Raw genomic sequence first — 14,038 nt, 5'->3', positions numbered from 1 at the left:
AAATTACAGTCAGGAATTAAGCTTAAAGAAACACTATTCCTGTGGGACCAGGTGAACCATGGGGGTCCTAGTTGTGTTTGCTATTAACATACCACTCTGAGTCAGGACTTTCAGCTCTTGTGATCCAATATACAGTTAAAATCAAGTGTAGTGTTCAAGGTCTAATTCCTCAGTTCCCTGCTTCACCCTGTTACAGTCCATGGTCCATCATTAGAATCACTCCTTTGTGTGGACTCTGAAGTAAGTCCCTTGGCCCTCACTCTCAGCTGTATTGGCTGTGCAAAATGCCAACCCTCACAAAATAGAATCTTATGCCAATTCAGTACCTGTGCCGAGCAGCTAAATATGGCTGGAGAAAAAGGAGCAACCTTGCTAATTGGTCTCATTTAATTTATAATCACTAATCCTATGTTAGCTCTTAGTACTTAGCAGAAAACTGACTACTTAATCAATTTTCTTTCCCTCTTCCCTAGGTGATAATTTCATAACTTTTCTTTCCTTACATCTCCAACACCTATGCCTCTTTCTAAATTCTCAGATGCTTCTTATTTCATTGACAATGTAGTAGATCAGAATAGAATCTCCACAAGCTCCAAACATCAAGTCTACCAACCTACTTGGGTCTATCAGAAACCATATGCTCTGCCTTCCTTCTTTTGGCAGAAGAAATGTTTGTCCCCGATCTCAGGCCAAACCCTTCACTCTGCACTGGATCCCTCTCCCCTTACCTAATCAGGGATTTTTCTTCTATTGTGTCTCTTCTCTCCCACATTATCAATTATTCGCTCTCTGCTAGAGGTTCCCAGTGTATAAAGATGTAATACCTCCCATTTTAAAGGGAAAAAAAAATACTTTCTTTGCTCCCATACTCCACTCTAATTAATGCTCCATGGCTCTGCTTCTCTTTATAGCAAATCACTCAAAACTACTTAATGTTTCCACTTCCTTTCTCCCATTTGCTGATTTTTGTCCTCTCCGTTATACAGAAACTATTCTTTTCAAGGTTATTAATTATCTCTATGTTGCCAAATCTTAGACTAAATTATCAGTTCTCATCTTACTCAATCTACTAGTGGCATAGCACTAATAATCGCTCCCTCTTCCTTCTAACACCTTTCCACTTGACTTCTGGGACAATTGTTCTTATCTCTGCTGACTTGTACCCTTTGCTGGATCTTCTAGATACTGCAGTGTCCCATTGGTCAGTCCTCCAGCATCATCTGTTCTCTGCCTATGTTCACTTCCAAAGTAATTTCATCTGGTCTAAAGACTAAATACTATGATGATTCACAAATTTTCTACTTCAGCCACTGTATCTCTCTCTCTGAATGTCAGACTACTATATCCATTGTATACTTCACATCTCTGCTAAGACCTGATAGGTATCACAAATTTAGCATGTCCCAAAACAAACTTCTAATCCCTTAAAGCTTTCTTTTAGCCACTGCCAAAAAAGGTCCTACATGATTTGTTAGTCACCTACTTTCTAATCTCATCTTCTAACAATTTCCCCTTTTGAGCAATTCACTACAAACAAATTAGCCTTCTAGCCTTAACACAGAAAGTATAAGCCCACCTCCCTACATATGCCAAACCTCTTTTTCAATGTACAACTGACCCTTGAACAACATGGGGGTCAGGGATGCCAACACCCTGTGCATTTGAAAATCCATGTGTAACTTTTGACTCCCCTAAAACTTAACTAATAGCTTACTGTTGACTGGAAGCCTTAATGATAACATAAACAGTCAATTAACACATATTCTGTATGTTATATGTGTTATATATTACATTCTTACAAAGTAAGCTACAGAAAATATTAAGAAAATTAATTAAGAAAATCATAAGGGAAAATACATTTACAGTACTGTATTGTAAAAAATCCACCTATAAATGTACCCACACAGCTCAAACCCATGTTGTTCAAGGATTGACTATATTCATATAGCATGCTCTCACACTTCCAAGTCTCTGCTCAAATGTCCATGGACTGTATATAATTGCACCCACCCTTGCATCATTATACTGTTCCTTCATGGCCCTTCTCACCAACTAAAAAGCAATATTTGTCCGCTTATTGTCCTGTTCTACTGGAACATAAGTTCCATTAGGAAGAGATTCGTTTGTTCACTTCTTTATCTCCAGTTCCTAGAACAGCACGTATTGGACACTCTGTCAATACCTGCTGAATAAATATCAACTTTCTGCAGACCAAACACAGTTCACTGAAAACTATGTTTAAATCACATTTAAATTTCTTTTTTTTTATTAGACTAAATTGGATTTGAAGAATTGAATATTCCTTTTTCATGGAAAAATGGAGAAATGTAGAAACATAATTCTTTATAAATACTATTTAATAATCCATTCATTACAATAGAAAAGTTTTCATTAAAGAGTACTTTCTGGGGCGCCTGGGTGGCGCAGTCGGTTAAGTGTCCGACTTCAGCCAGGTCACGATCTCGCGGTCCGTGAGTTCGAGCCCCGCGTCAGGCTCTGGGCTGATGGCTCAGAGCCTGGAGCCTGTTTCCGATTCTGTGTCTCCCTCTCTCTCTGCCCCTCCCCCGTTCATGCTCTGTCTCTCTCTGTCCCAAAAATAAATAAAAAATGTTGAAAAAAAAAAATTAAAAAAAAAATAGACTTGAAATTAAAAAGATTTAAAGAGCATTGCCTAAGTAGATTGTTTTACTTCATGACTTCATAATGATGATAAACAAAAAAGGTGTACTTGAGAATTACTTACACCACTCTGTTGAATGTATCATACGCCGTTTACTAAGCACTTTACTTAAGCAAATATACATTTCACAATTAAATATAGAGTTCCAATCACAGAATTCTCCCTGTATTATACTGATCTCGTATTATATGTCAAATCTTCACCAGTAAAAACAAGGTGAATTCTTAGCAATGTCTAAAGAAACAGTTTCTGTTCTGTTTGTAGTGCTCTTTTTTCTTTCAGTTATATCTGCTGATACTATTCATTATCTAGTACCCATCTTCATATGAATGATTGTTACCTTGTACTCTTGTATCAGTACTTTTTACTAGTGCAGGAAATCTTAGTCTATGTATAATTATTTGAATGCAACTTTTACTGTAACTATAACTTTGCTACCCTTGAATTACATCTGTACATGTTTTTCATGATATATTTTCTTACCTCATTGAAAGAAATGTTTGTCATAAACTTTTAAGATTCCTGTGGAGCATGATTAGTCAGCAGCCACCACACACACACACACACACACACACACACACACACACACACACTACTTCATAGAAATTCTCCTAACCTTTCTTATAAATCAAAACTATGTGAAACAATATTGACTGTCATGTACTACCTGCCCAATTCTTTTCTAGTAAACCAAATTTCCAGCTTTAGGCACACTCCTGTGGAGTGATGAGAGCAGGAGACCTGGCAAGTCAGTGGGTGACAGATGTTGGAGCCAAATCACCCTGACAACTCCTCTCCATAATAAATCTGAGAAGCTAATCTCTGCTAAATTGTTAATGGCTGTTAATGAGATACTCTATACTTGGTTACCACTCCTTGACAGTGTATTTGCATTTAAATGAGCCTCTTCTGGAACAACTCCCTAACCCAAAGGACTGGTTCCACTGCCAACAGCTTCAGGGACACAGGGCCTCTGGCTCTGGTTTCACATTGTCCCTTGCTGAGACTCATGATATCATTAGGCCATTTGATCTCTAATTCCAGGATATCAGAAAGGAAGAACTGCAGACCTCAAAGTCATGATCAAAAGGTTATTTTTTTTTTTTAAAAAGACTGTGCAATGAGAAGTCATAGCGTAAAAAAAAAATGATCTTTCACTTCACTCCATTCTCTACTCATGAAGTTATCTGGCATACTGGTGTATGTCAGGTTCTGAAAAGACAGATTCAAGCTCTATATGTTGACATGAAACATTTCTCATTTTTTATTCCTTTTCTTTCTAGTTCCCTTTTACCTCTTGTCATGGTATAGTACTTGAACAGTTCGTTTCTGCCATTCTACATCTTTAATTTTTGTCTTTTCTCTAGCACCATCAACACTGATTGTCCACCATGAGTAAAAACACCTGACAAGAGTACTTTGATAGATGAAGGAACTTAAATTATCACGAGAAACTGTCTATACTTCCAGTGAGTCTGGCTTCATAGAATGGAAATTACACCATATACAACAGAATATGTTTTAGGACTGTCCCAAGTTGCCACACTTAATCTCCACAGCCTCAGAAAAATTAAAGGAAAAGATCAAACATCTACTTTCACTTTCGAGGACAAGCCAATGTAATAGCCGTTGTTCTTCTTATTTCAAAAATGAGACAAAAATCAGATTGTGAATAAAAGGATCTGAGCTCAGATCCGTTCAACTACAAAACCCCTGAACTTCGGAGTCATCTCAGTCTTCTGGTTCCCTCACCTTTTCTTCCTCCTTCTCCTTAACAATATATGGACTTTTGCCTCTAGCACCTGATACTTAGCAAATCCTGTAAATAAACTATAAATTATTAAGCACAGGATTTAGCATATTACGTCTTCCAGGTGCTCAAAACTCTAAAGGAAGATGGAAGCCTGCCCAAGTGGCCAAGGGTAACACTTATCAAGCATGAGCTCCCCTCATTGCCTGCACTGGGCAATTTCGCATCATCTCGTAATATCCTCAAAAAAAAATGTTCTGTGGATGGGATCCTAACCTCCTTTTTACCATGGTTCTCTTTAACACTCTGGAGCAGTTTATGTAACTCTTCTTAAAATAACACTTTTAAAATTCATACATATAATATATGTAACTTCAAAGGAAACTAATTACCAATTTTTAAATTCAGTTATTAAAATATTTTTAAAACAAAATTTGTGATATAGAAATATACAAGCATTTAAATTCACTAACAAGATGTAACAATGGTTTATTAAACTATGATACTCAAAAATAGTGATATTGAGGTAATGGGACAACAATTCTTATATTGCTATATGTGTACACTGGAATTGAACAGTTGAGCAAATGGATGAAAGATTGTTGGAGCCACATTTCTTACTCTCGTTGTAGGAATTTATGAATTAGCAAGGAGAAGAAACTAAAACGAGCTATGTGTTAACAGATTACACTTGAAGACATTAGTACGAACTCATATTTAGCTCAATATAAGTATGATAGTTACATTTAGCAATATTTATAAATATGTACACATATCTATAGTAAAAATATATTTTTTTTACTACAAATATATATTTCTGCTCAGAGAGCCTAAAAAATGATATCCCCTTAGCAACCACCACACCTTAAGCCCAGATCTTGTTTTCTATTACCATTCTCCAATAAAAAGGAATCAGGACTTCTTGGAGAAATGGCTGATTCTAGGCCTGGGGCAGGAAATATACAAGATGGGCCTGGAGCACCTTGTAATGCCAGAAAGTAAAAAAAGTAATAACACACACATGCACACATCAAAGGAGCACAGGAGCCAACAAAAAGAGCTCCCAATGGATAAAGCTATAACAATTTGAACAAAATAAAGTAGTATTGGATTATAACCCAAAGTATAAAGTAAATATGCACGAATCTGTACTGATATAAACAAGTTGCATAAATTAATATTTAGGGGACAATAGGCAATCTCCTGTGCAGAATTTCAAATACTTTATGTACATACTCTGCCGTCAAGAAGCTGGAGGACAACTCTCCACTCCTTAGGCATAAGCTTCACATAGTGACTTTCTTCCACAAGCACAGTATGGAAAGGAAGGAGGAGTAACTTTACAGTGGAGAAATCTGAGCTCACCGTACTCAGGTGATCAAGGTCAACATCAACAGTCATAAATCACATTTATAGTATAAATTCCTGATGTGACATTATGAAACTGGCACTCTGTCTTTGTGGTCATCCTCCCAATAAACCATAACCCCAGTCTTATGGTGAGAAAAGCATCAGATTACAACAGTGAGGCATGCTACAAAATACTTGACCACTACTCCTCAAAACTGTCAAGGTCATCGAAAACAAGAAAAATCTGAGAAACTATCATAACTCAGAGGAGTCTAAGAGGACGTGACAACTAAATGCAATGTGGTGTCCTGGGTGAGAGCCTGGAAACGAACAGAAGACATTAGGTAAATCCCAAGGAAATTGTACAGACCTTGGCTAATATTCATGTAGCAATAGTGGTTCATTAATTGTAACAAAGGTACCATACTAATGTAAAAAGTTAATAATAGAGGAAACTGGGAGTGGGATATGGAAACTCTGTACTATCTCCTTAATTTTTCCGTATATCTAAACTCATTCTAAGAATAGATATAGTGTATTAAATAAAACAAAAAAAGGTGATGATGATTTGATTGTACCATCAGAATAGTGATTTTGAGATATCTACAAAAACTGAAATAGGAAATTATCTGGGACTTCTGTTGGTGACAAAGTCACAGGTTCCCCTAATATTATTGTGGTTCATTGCCTGCATTTATATTTAAAGGAAATACTAAATGCTAAACTTCAATTATGGATTAGCAAAACTAAAGATGTAATATTCCCATCCAGATTCTACATACTCTTTGATACAGATTAAGAACCTCGGTGATATTAATGGCCTAATTTTATAAATTTGAGGCTCAGAGATATAAATTAGGTTGCTGCAGCTTCCAAAAAGCATGCATTCTAGGACCAAGAATTCTTAATGATTTTTGTTGGAATTCTGTTTGCTACACTACCTCCCAATTTTGGAACTGCTAAACAGAGGGATGGGAGGGAGCTCTTTCTTCATGGATCAAATGTGCTTCCCTGGCCTTATGCTTATGCTGCTGTTCAAATCCACAAGGTAAAACTGGCTTGTACCTAGTGATGGGAATTCCAAAAGCAAGTTAAATGAGGAAACTCCATTCACACTGAACTCTAGTGTCAAAGAACATCTCTACTTGGGAATGGCTTAACACTGGGAGAAAAAAGCACTAGCTTTGCTATAAAGAGGGCAATCCTTGGCCCTTTTTTTCCTCTTAAATCCCCAAACCACTGGTGGGTCAGAATAGAGAAAGAAAGGGAGGGAGGTAGTGACGGGAGGGGGGTTGTCGGGAGAAAAAAAATGAGAGAGACAGAGAGAGAGAGAGGGAGGGAGAAAGAGAGACAGCTTAATAGCTGGTGCCAATTTAAAAAAAGGTTAAGAAGGGGCTTATATGCGTATTTGCTTACATTATTCCTAAGGCCAATTCTGATAAATCCTTCGGAGGCAAAAAGAAGATACAGCCATCTGTTAATGTGGATTCTGCTTCTTGGCTTCCAAATATCATAGCTGTCACCAGAGCAGCCAGCCCAATTGCGGGGGGTGGGGGGGGGGAGGGTGTTAGAGGCAACATCTGTACACTAAGTGCACCACTAAACAGCAACAAAATCCTAGGGCCACCCCTCTCTGTTTCCTCGAGTGCTTTCTTTGGTCGGTCCTACTTCTCCACTCCTTTGGGAGTTTCCCATTCTATTACGTAGGCGACAGGGTGAGAGGTCCCAGCTTTCATGATTGTGAGTGGTTTGGCTGTGTGTGTACATGTGCGCATTTGTGCGTGTGCGTTGGGGGAAAGTGAGGCGTGCTCCAAGGGGTTTAGAAAGATTAATTGCCAATTTAAAACATTTCCAGAGCGTTTGAATGTTTATGTCAAAAGACAATCCCAGTCTCAAATTCAGCGAAATGAACAATACTGATAAGGAAAATGAAGAGGGTGGGAAACCCACACAGTCAAATGGAGCTGTCCATACAGCGGGCGTGACAGGGGAGCTCTCGGAGGAAAGGCGCTATGCAGAGAAAGTCCCTCTGGCTCTTCTCTCTCGGTCCACAATCCGGCAACGCTTCCTCCGTAAAAGCATTAAAAGGAAAGAAACCTAAAACCCGGAGGGGTAGCGATCGTCGGAAGCAGTTTCCAGACTCCCTTCCCCGCGGCCGGGAGAGGTCCCTCTCCCCCCGCGACTGGCACGGAATGTGGTGATCCGGCCCGGGGCGGGGGATGACTTCATGCTGCCGGAGCGCGGCGGCGAGAGCAGCTGCTGCAGCCGGCAGGTGGGGTGGGGGCCGGCGGAGCTGACCAGGCACTCGGCCGGCTCCGCGGCACTGCGGCCCGGGGGCAGCGGGCGCTGGGACTTGCGCTGACTCCATCCCGAGAAGGTAAGCCGACCGGCTATTATTAGCTTCACACCACGTCGCTAGGTTCTTTCCGCGCGGTTAGTAATGGGGTTTGCAATACACGGGGAAGAAGGGGAATATCTCTGCTGCATTCTGCAAAGGGAAAAGGAGCAACAACTGGATTGAAATGTTAATCAGCCAAGTGCCTGAGATTAGAGGAGCGGTGTTACTGGGCAAACAAAGAAGACGGTCAGCCTCTATACTCTTCAAGATAATCGACCGTTGCAATGCCAGGTTTGCTTAGACACTGAAGAAGATTCAAAATGTGAAATAATTGGAGTTGCACTGTTATCTTTCTACTTCAGCCTTCACTTGGTTATTTTCTGGTTTTTGGAGCAGCAGGTCCTTGGAGGTAGCTTGATGAAGTAATCAGAAATCTTTCCTCTCTTGCCTTCCTCTGTCCTCTCCCTCCCTAGTTGTCAGGATGGGTCTGTGCCCATTTCAATGTCAAACACCTACTTCAATACTGAACCTTTAGTAAGTCTCAGATTAGAGGAGAAACTTCTCTTATCTCCTGGAGTTCACCTTGGGTTGAGCAGCACTTGTCTCTGCTTCTCCCTTCATTTATCATCTTCTCTCGTCAATTACTTCATTGATTTCCACCCCCCACTCCCTTTCCCCGGAATGCCGGGTCCATTCACAGGCCAGCTCTTGTCAGCCCCTATCCACAACCTCTATTCCACGACTGATTTTGTCAAGGACCTACAAAGGGCATTGCCCTATACCACTTTAGTATTCTCTCTGTATACTGTTGCTTGCGTCCTTCCCCCAAATACAAGGCATGAAAAATCCTGCTTTTAGCCCAGTACCAACATGGATCCTGATAACTCCCTTCACTGTAGTCACTGCGGCTACGAGAGGATTTTGAGGACAGCAGAATCTGTTGGGGTGTGAGAAAGAGGACCATACTTATATCTTTGCTCCCTGTGCATAGGCATAGGTGAAAGTACAAATGTGAATGTGTCTATCCAGTTTTTCTTGAAGCGTTTTTAGTCCAGCTGGGTTGTGAGACACCTACCTGGGTAGGGTTTGGGGCAGGTCCTCCCCAAAAAGCAAGCAGTGTGTTTGTCCTAGGATTCCCCAATAACCTCAGAAGAGTTTCCAGAGAGGCTTTCCCCACAGGCAGTTAGAAAGCCAATGGAGCTGGCCAATCTAAACCTCAGGTTATTTGAGCATCCTCAAGTCAGTTTCACCATTTAGGGTTTCTGACCACTTGTTCTAGGATTTCCCCACAAACCTCTTGATGCTGAGCTTAAGTGCTGCCACGTAGGGATGTACATTTGAATAATACGCTTTGAAATGGTTAAGATGGCTGTGATGGGGATTGCAAATGTGCCACTTCACCAACAGAGAGTAGTTGCAATAAGCCAGACTGGGGCATCTGTGTGCCAATATACTATTTAACAGGTGATCTGTTATCTTTAAATTTAGATAGTCTGACTCGATAGCCATGTAATTTATTTTAGTAAATTAAAATAGGAGATCAATGAAAAAGGCAAGGTTTATAGCTAAAAATTGATCTCTGTCTACCTTCCTTTTTATATATTGCTTTTAGACAAAGATACTGGTTCTGAAAAATCATGTTCATTCTATTATATACCATTATTGCTTTTCTGAATACAATTTCTTTTTATAAAATACACCAAAGAAGGATTTGATTTGGCTTCTTTGTCTCTACCTTTAGTATATGAGGCAGAGGGAGTGGAGGAGGTAAGCAAATCCAAGTGGCCCACTCCGGGAACTCTTCCCCTGGATCACGAAAACCTCAGCATCAATTTTTTGTTTTTTCTTTTGGCTTGTTTTAGTATTATTATTATTATTATTATTATCATTATTATTATGTGTTGAGTGTGGTTTGGATTTGAAATATTAAAATTTCAAGATTCTGCGATTTTGAAACAGGCACACCAAATAGAAGAGGGAACAAAGAGCAAGAACAGCAAAACCCTTTATTCTACTATCTTTCTTTATTCACCTTCAAATATTTAACTATATAAATAATGATTCTGAATAATAAGTGATAATAAATGTTAATATAGTAATTCATTTTAAGAAATTACGAAATATAGATTAGTACAATTGATCTTAAGTACAATAAAAATTTCTATAATTTTGAGGTTTCTTTATGTTGACTACTTAGTGCATGAGAATATCCTAATAACAGTTAGAAATTGAAAGTGTCTATTAGCTGAGTTTCTGAAGAAACTGAATTCTCTGGCAAGAAATGGGTCAGAATACCAAGACTGGTATTGCCTAAGCTGGCATCATACCTGCCAGTGGCTTCATAGGTGAGATGAATTCACTAAGTTATGGACCTGCTTTTGAGAAGCCTTTCTGCGAAGAGAGAAAATAAGTTAGAAAATTTAAATTTTCATTTCAGTGCAACTGAGGAAGATAAATAAATTTAAGGGATTTCCGAATTTAGTCTTTGTTATGTTGAAATTCTTTTTTTTTCTGAGAAAAATGACCAAATTCAGAGTCCAACGAAGAAATATATGTATGACTTCATGACTGAAACTGATTTATGACTTTACTTCCTTTCCTTTAAACGTTTCCCAGGGAAAGGAAAAATTAATTGCCTGTTCAGGAGATGGAGGAGGAATGAAAAACAGGAGGATGTGCACTATTAGACGCCAAATGAACTGCAGGCATTTTTGTAGATTTGACAAAATAGCATGAAGTCAATCTACTGCTTTCTAACCATGTAAAAAAAAATATTTAGTTTAGTGGGTGGGCAGTGTTATCAGTAACTCTACAAATTTAGGAGTCAAAGTTGACTTCTCATAACAAAAGGCATTTTCTGGTGCTACCTTATTTTCATTAGTTACAATTGAAATGGACTTATTTTGAGATTTTGAAACATGGAAAAGAAAAAAAATAGGAATAATAAAGCTCAAGAACTGTATTTCTGTTCAACCAGTGTCTCCAGTGAAAACACTATAAAAAGTGCTATTTTGAAAGTTACCAATGGCCTCCTGACGGTCAGATTTATGTAATATTTCACCCCCTTCATTATGTCTTTATTTTTAAGTTCTCATCCATGTTCTTTTTAAGTTAAATACTTTTATTATTTTTTTTAATGTTTATTTATTTTGCAGAGAGAGGGAGAGAGATTGAGAGTGCATGAGGGTCTGGGGAGGGTCAGAGAGAGGGGGAGATAGAGGATATAGAGCAGGCTCAATGTTGACAGCAGAGAGCTGGATACAGGGCTCAAATCCATGAACCGTGAGATTATGACCTGAGCTGAAGTCAGATGCTTAACTGACTGAGCTCACCCAGATGCCCCAATACTTGTGTCTAAAAGTATTATTAATAAGTAATATGCATCAGGCAGTGAGATATCTCCTTATCTAGTTTCTCAGTAATCCCCTTAAGCAACCCTATGATCAGCCTGAACCAAGTGCTCTTTATTTCCAGTTTGTGCCCCCATGATGTCATGCCTATATGTCTTCATTCATTTCTTTCACTCCTCCTGTACATGTCAAAACCTTACTCACATCAGACACTGCCTCTTCCATGAGGCTTTCCCCATACCCACTTGTCTTTGCATCAGATAAATTTTCTCCCTTGTCTAAATTCCTATTGTACTTTCATTGTGGTCTGTTCTTTAGTGTGAACATAACTTGTTCTTCTAAAATAGCCTTGGGGAACATGGTTTATGACGGCCAACGTTTTATTACCTGCAACTCATAGTACAGTGTCTAGCTACATACAGATCTTCACCTTATGAGGGGCTTACATCCCAATAGACCCATTGTAAGTGGAAAATACCATAAATCAAATGCACTTAATACCTAACCTACTGAACACCATATCTTAGCCTAGCCTACCTTAAATGAGCTCAGAACACTTAAATTGGCCTGCAATTGGGCACAATCATCTAACACAAAGCCTATTTTACAATAAAAGTATTGAATATCTCACATAATTTATTGAATACTCTACTGAAAGTTAAAAACAATTGTTGTGTGGGTACAGAATGGTTGTAAGTATATCTGTTGTTTACCCTCATGATTGCGTGGCTAACGGAGCTGTGGCTTGCTGCCACTGCCCAGCATCACAAAAGAGTATGGTAGTGCTTGCTCACCTGGGAAACAATCCAAATTCAAAAACTGAATTGTAGTTTCTATTGAACATGTATCTCTTTTGTACCATCATTAAGTTGAAAAATCATAAATTGAACCATCCTAAGTCAGGAACCTTTTGTATATGCATAGATGTTAAGTAATTTGATTTTAGTGGAGAAATTAGTTATTCTTTCCCAGGGATATATCTCTACCTACTCTTCTCCGTTAGCCAAGTTTAGCTCCCAGTATGTGTGCAAGTATCATTTAGCTTTTAAAAATATTTATATAATAATATAGTGAAAGCAAATTCAAATAATTATATTCAACAGAAGTTATTGTAAGTTTCCATGCCATTAAATGTACATTAGTTCATACTTACTAATAGTATGCTACAATTAATAAAACAAAACTTTAAAGGAGAAATTGTTACTTGCTTTCAACATGCTTGCATTTTTTGAAAAAGAATAAGCAGAAGAAGGTACCTTATATATATAAGTACTTGTCCAGTTACAAGGCACTCTGCAGGTACTTTCACTTGTGGTATCAAATTTCAACCTTCTACTATCTGTTGATTTTACATTGAAGAAACTGAGATTCAAAGATGTCATGTCACCTAAATGTTTAGCAAAACATTCTTTCCAAGTTACCATGTTGCCCTTTGAAGTATTAAGAGCCAAGGAAAGCATGATAAAAATGTAGTAGTTTAAAATTGTTTTGTAATTAATCTTTCCAGTGTTTCTTAAACTTTTGGGTCTTAACATCCCCTTTGATAATTCAACAAAGGCGGTGCCTCCAGTCCCCAAGTACATACACACACATGCACACACACACACACACACACACACACACACACACACACACACAATTGTAGGTGTTTAAGGACCCACTAAAGTATTCTTTAGCAAATGGTTTAAGAACATCTACTCCGGACTCACTTTGACAATATATGTGTCCTTTATTAGCCCAGACATTTTTGGTACTTGAAGTGAGGTTCTCCTTCTATTGTTCTCCCTGCTTTAAAACCTAAAATGAGAGCTCTTCACTATCACTGGCACAAAGGCAGCTAAAGTTGATTCGGAAGCAAGTGCCAGTGAGAGGAGTATTCAAAGAACCCTGATTCATGGAAAAGGAATCCCAGAAGGAGTTCTGAATGTAACACATTCCAAATGATTTATTTAGGGTTTTCCAATCAAAACCTTTTTTTTTTTTTTTTTTTTTTTTTTTTACAAAAAAAGAAACAGTTCTAGACTTAGAGTACTGTAGTGCCAAATATGTAGAAGAACATTGCCAGAAATTGAGTGGTGTAGTCTACTTTGAAACATATTCAGTGTTCTTAAGATGGATGTATGTCTGCCTCAAAGTTACTATTTCTTTCTGGTAATTCTGTCTGCAGTAATGTATTTGCTTTTGCCAAGTTAGGGGAAGAAAGACAAATTCATCCCTCCTAGGTTCTAAAACAATTGCCAGCATAAAAATACATTAAAAATTCTTAACTGATACTTGGAGAGACCGGTACAAGCTAGCATGGTTCTTGCTGATGCTATTCAAAGGAAAGTGTGACAACATTAATCTAGAAAAAACATAGATGGAGGGAAAGAAAACTCAAGAGGCCAACTTAAGCTGTTTTCTTTACACTTCCCAAAATATGATAACTGTATAAGCTCCTAAAATAAGGGCAATTTTATGAAAACTTTATAATATGCTTAATACAAAGTAAATTTATACTTTAAAATATAGTGGATTTGTATTATTTTTATTGTGGTAAAATAGGAATAACAAAATTTACTGTTTTAACC

General features: G+C 38.2%; 1 protein-coding gene and 1 long non-coding RNA gene across 3 annotated transcripts in view; one reads left to right on the top strand and one right to left on the bottom strand.

Annotated features, from left to right (window-relative positions):
• The window catches only part of LOC121038092 (uncharacterized), a 261,574-nt gene that overhangs the window by 108,237 nt on the left and 139,299 nt on the right, over positions 1-14,038 (bottom strand). The window lies entirely within an intron of this gene.
• Positions 8,033-14,038, top strand: part of PKIA (cAMP-dependent protein kinase inhibitor alpha) — a 95,582-nt gene continuing 89,576 nt past the window's right edge. Inside the window, exon 1 of one of the 2 annotated variants that reach the window (XM_040487545.1) lies at positions 8,033-8,157. The gene's annotated coding sequence lies outside the window, so the exon portion shown is untranslated. The remainder of the gene's footprint in view (positions 8,158-14,038) is intronic. The other variant, XM_040487546.1, reaches the window with a different exon arrangement.

Source organism: Herpailurus yagouaroundi, unplaced genomic scaffold (assembly GCF_014898765.1).
Source record: "Herpailurus yagouaroundi ecotype Mexico unplaced genomic scaffold, PumYag 165, whole genome shotgun sequence".
Taxonomy (NCBI): domain Eukaryota; kingdom Metazoa; phylum Chordata; class Mammalia; order Carnivora; family Felidae; genus Herpailurus; species Herpailurus yagouaroundi.
The sequence above is the reverse complement of the archived record's forward strand: the minus strand, read 5'-3'. Positions and strand labels throughout refer to the sequence as shown.